The sequence below is a fragment of the Chamaea fasciata genome, unplaced genomic scaffold (assembly GCF_029207755.1).
Source record: "Chamaea fasciata isolate MVZ Bird 193981 ecotype frontalis unplaced genomic scaffold, bChaFas1.0.hap1 SCAF_26, whole genome shotgun sequence".
Lineage (NCBI taxonomy): Eukaryota > Metazoa > Chordata > Aves > Passeriformes > Sylviidae > Chamaea > Chamaea fasciata.
Window position 1 is genome coordinate 4,043,779 of NW_027094111.1, and position 10,143 is coordinate 4,053,921.

The 10,143-nt window shown below is 40.6% G+C and overlaps 1 long non-coding RNA gene across 1 annotated transcript; it reads right to left on the reverse strand.

Moving 5' to 3' along the window:
• Positions 1–385: 385 nt before the first annotated feature.
• Positions 386–2,997, reverse strand: LOC136301424 (uncharacterized). The gene is made up of 3 exons (XR_010723870.1): positions 2,908–2,997; positions 2,474–2,580; positions 386–2,348 (listed from the first exon to the last, which is right to left on the reverse strand). It is a non-coding gene; the product is annotated as an uncharacterized lncRNA (long non-coding RNA).
• Positions 2,998–10,143: the final 7,146 nt, after the last annotated feature.

A 10,143-nucleotide genomic window follows, 5' to 3' on the forward strand; every position in this document is an offset into this window, starting at 1 on the left:
GGGAACCAGAAAGAAATATATGAATGGCTTCAAAAATGGTCTGTAAGACTACAGGTGATGGCCAGAGCACTCTCTGAGCTTTCCAACACAAAAGCCAATGAGCATGGAATACCTGAATGGCAGGAGGCAAATTCAATGAAAGCTTTGCACATTCCCTGTATGAGGCAGAGCAGCAGCCTGGGCCTCACCGGCAGAAGATTCCACCCTGTGGGTTCTACACAGACACAAAGCACCTGGACAAACTCACACAAAAAAGAAAAATAAATTCCTTTCATCTATCCTCATACTTTTCCCTAGGTTTCCAGGCCTGGCTGCTGCCTGAGACAGGGTGTTGAGCTAAATGGAGCTACAGTCCACAGCCAAGCAAGGAGATTCCTGCCCCTACAAAGACTTACGACCACGTCTGCTTCTCCTGTGGAGACTGGCTGCATATTTATGATCTCTCCCACAATGACCAGCAAGCACCTGCATATACAGCAGTTGTAGAGAGATGTGATGAACGAGTCTTGACAGCAACAAATCAGTCTCATGGAACAACCTTTGCCTCTTAATACGTGTTCTCGTGGCATCCACGGAGCATCAACAATTGCCATGTGGCACCACAGTCTCTGCACTAATGCTCCCCATAGAGGAGCCTGCTGTGAAATGTCTCCACCGGATCAGCTTTTGTATTTTGTTCTTTGTATTATATTCACTGAAGGGCCTTCAGGTACATTTCAGGCAAACAAAGCCCCCTCCAGGGGCTACACCCAAAATGGACCACAGGTCTTCACACTTTTATAAGTTTGGTTCATTTGCAGATTGGGCTTTAATTACAGCTTCAGGTAATGAAGTCATTTACCCCAAGTTTGTTCCCCCCAACTCACTTTAGTTTCCATCTCTCAGGCCTGAGGCAGTGAGGTGTCCTTGATCCCCAGGCCTGGAGAGGAATTGTTGTGTCTGACCAAAATGGGGAAGCAGCAGCTCCCACTGCGTGTGGAGTTTAGAGTTAAACACCAAAGAATTGCAGGATTACAAATCTATGAAAAATATAAAAGCTAAAATCCTAAGGCATCGACACTAGGCAGCATTCCAGCATGAGTTCATGCAGCCAATGTACTCTGATTCACATCCAAAGTGTCTGACACTTAGATATCTCCAGCTTCAATAAATTCAGCTGTGACAGTTGAGAAAAATTCAACTGGCTGTGAAAAGTCAATGGCTGTAAGGAGGAACTCAAGACAGTGCTGCTGCAGCCAAGCCTTGTTTTGAAATACACAACATCAGAAGATGAGGATGGTTTAGCAGGGAAGCCAGGTGACAATCTGGGATGGAGTTCGGCATTTATATGTACCACCACATCCTGTGTTCACACCTGCACATCTAAAGACTCATTCTGAGCCTGAGTAGACTAACATGCCTTGGGAGACAATGAGGCAGAAACATGGAAAGAGCAGGGTACGGCAACAAATAACTTTTAGACATCTTGCCAAACAGTGAAAACCAGAGCACTGTTGAATTTTGCAAGCAAGTAAATAGGGATTACTTTTTTGTTAATTAGTTTCCTCAAAGGGAGTAAAACCTCATAAAACCTTTATGTTTCAAGTTCTTACTAGTGAAGATGTAACAGTGAAGCACATACTGAACTCAAAACACCCCTAATGGATTTGGAAAAAACCTGAAATTAGCTGATTCACCATACTTATCTCCTCTTTCCTCTCTACTGTACATAACAGTCCTGCTGCCAGTTGCCATTCCAACAAACTAAAGTTTCTCTAAAGAAAAGTAAAAATAATAAAGCCTGGAGTTCAGGCAACTGCCTTGATGCAGGCATAAGCAAATTAAACTCTGCCAACATGACAGGCCTTATGTCAGCCTTGGCCTACATTCCACAGTTCCCCTGCTGAGACCTTGTGGCTGACAAGTGCTCCTGATCATGCCCCAGTGATCCCAAAACTCTTCAGCTCAGTGGGTGAAACATCCAAATCACAGTCAGCAGATGTCTAGCACACAGTCAGCACAACGAGACAGCACCACATTGTTAGCAACAACAACAGAACAATGTCAGCACAGAAGGCAGTAAGCACAACTCCGGCTAGCACAACATTTTGTACACAAAAAAAAACCCCCAGCGGGATCCTATGAAGACATTTGACATTTTTACTATAGGCAAAAATGCTCAAGTTCTCTTGACTGAAGAGCTTTCCTAACTCAGGCTGCAGCAGAAACCCAAAATACTTGTGTTCTTCAGAAAAAAAACCAAAGAAAACCAACAAAGTTTATCCCCATTACCAAGTAGATTGGTGTGGGGTTCTTGAGCCCGCAGAACAGGAGACATTTTGAGGATTCAGAAACTTCTGATGTGAATGCTATTGACAATAAACCAATACCATTCAAGTAAAAAAAAAAAAAAAAAAAAAAAAAAGGATATAAAGAAAAATAATTAGAAGTCTGTCCTATATCAGAGTTTGGACCCAAGTGACATCAGAGTTACCTGTTCCTGTGACCAGCAGTACGTGTGTGGGGCTTGCATCACTTTCCGTTGCCTCTCCTTACACCATTTCACACTGTCCACTCCCAACAGATGCACCTCAGTAGGCGCTGTAAAAACTGGAGTAAGATACTTGGTTTCCCAAACACACTTGAGGTTTTTTCTCATTGCAGCAGCCCTCTTGTTAGAGGGTAGAAATGAGCCAAGACACAAACCCCTTGTTTATCACAGCATGAAAAGGGGCCTGGTTCATTCCTCTTCTCAGCTCAGCCATCCTGACATCAACTATTCACTGATTCTGCAGCAAGCTCCTACTGCAGGTTTCCCTTGCAGACTAACTGCTGCTTATTTCCTGCCAAACCTCGACTGCAGGGATTAGTTTGCAGCCTCTAACCGCAGGTTCCAACACCAGGCTCTGACTGCACACCCAGACTGACCTCAGAGCAGGGATTCTCTCTCCTCAGGATCCATCCTCGCAGTTCTCACCTTCCCTCTTCCTCAAGGTTCTTCCTCCTTCACGATTCTCCCCTCAGCAGCTCAGCCACTCCCTTTTATCACACTTCCCTTTATTGGCTGCAGCTGTAACTCATGGGGTGAGGCTGTATTGTAATTAACACAGCTGTTCCTTAGCAGGGGCAGCGGTCACCTGTATTCCCTTCTCTTGCATTTTCTCTGTTCATCCTCCGCCTTCTAAACTCTCAAATGAAAAATCTGGATGATGGAAGAGAGGAAAGTATTCAGATTCAGAGAAAAGCTCTGTTTCAAAAAATTACAAAAAGGCAATATCAATCGTATTAAAGACAATTCCATAAAAGAAAATACCCTATCTCTTGTCACTTTCCTTTTTTATCACTTGATTCTATTTGCCTCTATGAGCACGCTTAAAACTTTCATTTAACTTTAGTACTCAAAATTCACAGCAAAAATCTTTTTGCAAAGTTGATGTTTTACTGGACTACTTGCTTTTCTCTTATGGCATATGATGACTTCTGTCCCAGCAGCAGTGAAAGTTACGTTTAAAAAACGTGCAGCCCATTACCATCCAGTGAACAAAACCAAAGAGCACCAACTTAGCTTGCACGACAGCAATGAAATCACTGTGCAGTTACATAAAAAAAATAGAGGTGATACTGTGTCTGTTATCTGTCTCTAATGCACAGTGACAACCGAACACAAACATATTTTCAAGGGTATTTTAAGCACTGCAAGGAAAATCTGTGTATCCAGACAGATACAAGTGTCTAACAACCAGCACTTTGTTAGCCTCACCCACAATACCACAATAGAATTAAGAGTTTCACAGTATTTATCGGTTGTTAGTCTGTTACAGGCCAAGAGACAAAGCATATATTCCCTATTTTCCACTACATTGCCACACGCCTTAAAATGAGGGGGGAAGACTCTCCAAAGAATTGTCAGCAAAAAAACCCACTGTAGGTAACAAGGTTAGGAAATTACTATAACAGTCACTCCCCTTCACATCTGGATGATTTGGGTCCTCTCTTACCCATTTTGGACACCATTGCTAGGATGTTTTTGCTCTACCATAATAATCAAAATCTCTTTATGCAGCCCTGGAAACAATTTGTACAGAGAAAAAAAAGCACAGAGGTTTTTTCTCCTCTTCTTCAGTTGGACAAGTGCCTAAAACACTGGTTGTGAGATGCCTACCCGTTCCTTGTATTGCTTAAATATATTATTGAAGATAATTCCCAAGAAAAATATTGAAGCAGGATATAACTAGAATGGTACAACAAAAAGTTATCTATTGTTAAAAAGAGAAAGAACCTTCCCTAATTTTGTTTCAAAGCTTTTTAAGAGCTATGACAGCAACTGGTTACATTTTGTATTTCAGTTCAGACCCAATATTCAGATTTCCTTCCTGGGAAGAAATTTCACAAATTTGTGGAATTTGCCTCGTGGATGCTACCAGTGGCTTTTGTAAAGACATTTATTATGACACACGGTTGCATGCAGAACATGCAAAGCCCTGCCCTGCGCAATCACTTACTGCTGCAGCACAGGACCAAAAGTAGCAGCGTGAGAACCTCTAATTTGGAAAAACTCCAGCATAAAATCAGTCTGAAGACGGCAACGAAGAGCATACAGTATATACTCACAGTTTATCCAACCTGCCCAGTGAATTCTGGGCTGCAGGGTGTAATATTTAAAACTTTTTTTTCCCCTGTTAAATATACCAAACATAGCTCATGGGATAGTAGTCTACATTTGATTTGATAAATTAAAAGGAGAGTTTAATGACCCAGCCTTATGGCTGGCACCAAAAGTGTCCTAGCCAGACATCAGAAAAGAAATGCAAGAAACTCTCTGCAGTGGTAATGGTCACTGGATCCCCGAGTGTGAACAGCTACTGCCAGACTTCAGGAAGTGTCTGTCACAACTGATCTATTTTGATGTCCATTATGAAACCCTCCTGGGGTTAAATAATACACAGATACAAGACAGATTCACCTCCACTGGAAGGGTTTTAAAAATGAAATTAGACATGTTTTTGAGGCAAAATATTTTGCAGTTAACTCCCCAGGTCTGCACATATTCCTGTAGAATCTGTGGCCAAAGGAAGCTCCTCTAAACCATTTCCCGTCACCTCCTCGGATCTGTCAGATTCAATTGGGCTTTTCTTGCAGCACTACTTGTCCTGTTCTGAGAGGATAACAAACAAACAACTTAGCTCATCCTTCTATGTTTATAACTTCAACCTAAAACCCAGTATTTGGTATTTAATCTACTTGTTTAAAGAACAGAACTGTTTCTACAAGCATTATTCACTGCTGCACATTTCAGTCGACTGTGCCTTACCTATTTCCAGCATTTGTTTAATACATAAAATCCTAGGGGTCATAATTTGTTTTTAAGTGTTTGTTTTGTTTTCAAATAACCTTGCAGTTGGCAGTGAAACAAACTGAATTCTTCTGAATGGAGCTGAGTGACACTGACTGTGAGCTCAGAGCTGCACCCCCGGGCAGCACAGAACCTGAAATGCACGAAAGACAAAACTTAAAGCATCACCTGCACCAATGTATTTTGGAAGCATTGTGAATAATGGCAAGCTTTCCCTACAAAGATGGGCAGCGGCCCAATTTAACAGCTCCAAGGACCAGATCCCAGTTCTGGGCCCACTACAGGACACTGACATATCCTTGCCTTCCACACAAACAGAAGAAAAGAAGCTGGTTCTTCACACTGATGGGAGCTCACGGCCACAGTGGGAGTCGTTCTGCTACCAGGCCACCATGTGTTGCTCACACAGCTGTTTGCCTGCCTGTCCTAAGAGAAAAGCTGTGAACCAGAACAAAACGTGCACCTAAATATTCCCATTTCCGCAGCTATGCACATCCATGTTTCAGTTTCTACTCCGCCGTACCCAACTGGGAGCTGCATCTGATTAAAACCCTGTCCTAAAGACTGGCTCCCTCTAGTGCAAATTGCCAGGAATCTGATTTTGCGATATACAACACCAGGCTTCAATCAGCTTTCTTCAATTACACATTCTCAGACACCAGACCTCCTGTTTGATACTTCAGTCGTTAACAACCTTGCACTGAACAAAGCACCCGTGGTCACCTTTAGTCTTTAGTGGAATAAATACAGATTACGTTCAATTAAACAATTTCAGCTTCTCGGTGGGGATTTGATGTCGAGTTCACTTCCAGCTAGAAAGCACATGCTATTTTAATAGAAATATACATGGACAAAACTGCAACAGTTAATTAACAGGCCACAGGTAAGGTGTTTGGGGGTGCTCTTTCTCATGACAGAATCTGTACTCCCAGGGGGTTTCTTGATCCTGTTCCAGCACTGGTCGCTCTGCAGGATCTATGCCAGTACAGCTGTCAAGAACTAAAATTTGAGTACTCTGCTAGAGATCTGAGCATAGCAACTGGATTTTACCTACAACAAACCTCAACAAAGGCTTCAGCAGGAACCCCTTCTGTCCTTGCAGGGTGATAAAGGCTTCGTTCGGAGAGTTGTTCTAGAACACTACAGAAAGAATGAACAGAAAACTCCTTTTCTCAAGGTATTGACAAGGTCAAATATCTCTCTCTTCCAGCCCCAAAAGGCCTCACCCTATATTCCCTTCTCCTACTCACATTAGCTGCTGATTTGACTGGGGTTTAATTTTTGTTTTACATGCTTACCCTCCACACTACTTCTGTCTCCCAAGACAAAAAGCTTCAACAATGAGAGTTTCTAGACAGTCTGTGCTTTTTGCTCTGTGTCTATAGAACTTATACTCCGTAACACATAATAAAGTGAAATATTTCCTCTCTCGGAAGAAGTTTAATGTCATTAACACAAATGCTTCACAGAATAGTAAGGAATAACAAAGGAAATCTTATTTGTAATAAAATAAAAGTGTAATTTGGGGAAAAAAATGCTCAGAATGCCCCAGTCTCAGCTGGGGAACTACAACAGACCATCCCCCAAGTTCTTTGCAGTAGAGGTAATGTTTGAAACATCCATCTCTAAGTAGTACTGTTGGACGCAGGGCATTTATTTTAGATTTCCAGTAACAGTTCTGTCAGACTCGGCAAGACCTCCCTCTCCAGATTATCTTCAAACATATCCGAGTGAAAGGGCAAACAGAAATTTGAAAGAGATGATTGATTCCTTTGTGGGGGATAGAGTTACCCACTGAGACAGGAACATATATGAATTCTGATTTGCAATCATTTCCACTATTTATGAGGTCACAGGACATGCTCCTGCTGAGCTCAATTTAGCAAGAGCTTTAGCAAGATCAATGCAGAGGGTATTACAATCACATTGACTTGGTGATGTCCAAACTACAACAAATTCCTAACTCAAAACTATAAATAGACTGAAAGCTAAACATATTTCAGTACACGGATTAAAAAAGCTAAGATGCAAGTAGAAATTAAATCATGGTCTTTAAGGCATCATTAATTATGAGTTTAAAAAAAGAGATGTAGTTCATGCACTCTAGGCAGGGATACTGAAGCCAACAAGAGCTTCAGGTGGTCAGGAAATGCCTCAGCCTAAAACAAACAAACAAAAATTCCACCAAACAGCAGCAAAAAAACCCCATCTCTCCTTTCTGTCATGGAAAGAAACATTTCAGCCGTAACCACCCATTTCTTCCCAGTGCACTGAGGACCACCCCACTGAATGACTCGCAGGCGATTTGAATTTCAGTCTCCTTTCTTCCTACGAGGATTGTCTAATGACCGCTGCAATCAGGAGAAAGCTGATGGCTGCAAACACAGAATGTTCTGTGACACTGCTTCTCTTTAGATCATGCATGTCTAACCAAGCTGAAACAAATGTACGCTAATATTTCATCCCCTTCCTTTTAATTCATCTTTTTTTTATTATCCTTTAACTGATGTTTTATCTAAATTAAATAAATTGTATGTTCTTCTTTCACCTTTACAGGGATTTAAAATTTGCTGTTTCCTAACTTCAACAACATAGTATTTGGATTGAAAGATCTTCAATATGTTGTACATCCCTCTAATTCCCTGTCTGGGAAACTTCCTTTGCTCTTCATATCCCAGACTTTGGCAGGAACCTGTCCATAGAAACAGCGACAGCAGTGGAAATGGAATCAAAATATTTCACCTAGTCATGTTGGCTTATTCTTTCCTTAAGTGTAGTCTTTGGTTTCACTACGCTTAAGTGTATTTTATTGGTGTTTGCAATGTGCATTTCAACAGAACTGTGAAGGGTGCTGCAGACAAAGTTGAGGACAATGTGCTTTTTCTTCCTGGTAAACCAGCCTATAGGAAAAAAACCCATTCCAGTAATTTAGTTTAGCCCTGCGTATGAAATAACAGAAGTCAAGGTGCCTGTGCTGTTATTATTTTTTCCTGATGTTTTTGACACCATTGTGCTGAGCTTTATGGCATTCACCATTTCAGCAGTGGTGAGTTCCCACTAGGTACAGTCGCAATACTCCTTAATATTTTCATTTTGATGTAATTTGTGGCCCCGGCTTTTTAAATATCCGCTCTGTAATAATGTTTAATTTCAGGGGTCACTCCGCCAAGGAGTATATTAAAGCCCATAAAACTCATTTCCAAAGCTCAAATATCAAACTGTGATCAGGTTAGGAGGGCAGCATCTGTGAATATTTCATCTTTTATCATGCTGATAATAAGGAGATGACAGAGGCACATTATTACAATGAGAGAATTGCTCATTTCAGCCCTGGCTGCTGGAAGCTGGGGTCTGCAGTGTGCATTACTCAATAAAATCAATTCTTATATGAAAAGCAAGTTTACTGAGCCACCACTGTGTCTTATTTGATTGTAATGAATAATATATGGGCCCAAGAGCTTGCTCATCTGGTAGGGAGAGGGAAAGGAAAAGGCTTGAGTTTGAAGGGGCATTTCAGTTTAGACAATGATTTATCAAAATTGCATTTTATTGTTCAGAAGCAATGTTATGGGACCACAGCCTCTTAGACTTCTAATTCTGAAAATAAATCTTAAAGTTCCACTAACACAAAGATATTAGCCAACAGTGAACATTGTAAAACAATTTTTAGCTTGCATTTGATTATTTATGCTCAGCAGGTAATGACTAACTAGCACGACAGTTCTAGGTTCACACAATTTCTGCTGCAATTTCTTGTACTTTCACCTTTTTCGGCCACATTTCTCTACCTAAAGAAGAAAAATTTGGAAAAAAACAGATATTCTATCTTATTATTTCTAAGATGGCAAACACACCTCTAAATAGCATCTCACCTATTTTGAGAGGGACACAGGAAAAAAGGCTGACGTGCTTATCTTTGGATCATGTTCTATTTGTGCTTAAACATTTTTGTACCATTTGAAAACAGCTTACTAAGAAACAGAAATTTCACGGACCAACACATATGTTTTGTCCAAATTTGGTAACTTTAGCTGTTGGTACTGTCTATCTCTCCTGAACCTGTTTTATTCAAGCATTTGTTTCATGACTTAAATGTCAGATTGGATCAGCTTCCTATCTTTTCAGCTCTGAACATAAAATAAAGTAAATAACTTCTCCCAAATACAGGAATATTCCAAAGAAAAATTAAGAAAAACCTATTAAACTATCAGATCCCAAGAATTTTTATGGATATTAACACATAAAACTCTATATTCTCCATAATCCTAAACACACATTTGCTGTTCTTATGGCCATTTCCACTTAGTTCTTCTTTTAAAAATAAAACATTACATTTAAAAACTACTTCACAGGCAATTTTTTTCTTACACACTTAAATTTTGACATCATAGAAACCAAACTAACCTTTTACATCACTGAGTGTCAGAAGTGCAGTGACTAATGCTAGACTTACAAAAGCAGATAACTTGTTTGGATGCTTTTTTTCATAGCAGCATCTCCAGTAAAAAGTTCACGTGCTTCCTATCTACTCAGTCCTTATCCAGCTGTTTTAACTAAGGCAAATTTCTCCTGGATTCCCAGTTTCCACACTGTGCAAATACGACGGAGTTACCTCTGCCACAGTCACACATCAATCTCTGTGTCATGAGGTACAAGTTAAGAATTGGATTTACGGAGGAAGGGTTTTTCAGGCAATTTCTAGTTTTCAGGAAACGTTAAAAGGCATCATGTTACTGACTTCTTGCTTCTTTTTTTCTCCCCTCCTTTTTTTAAAAGCACCTCAGTATTAAACCTTTATATTCCCACTACAG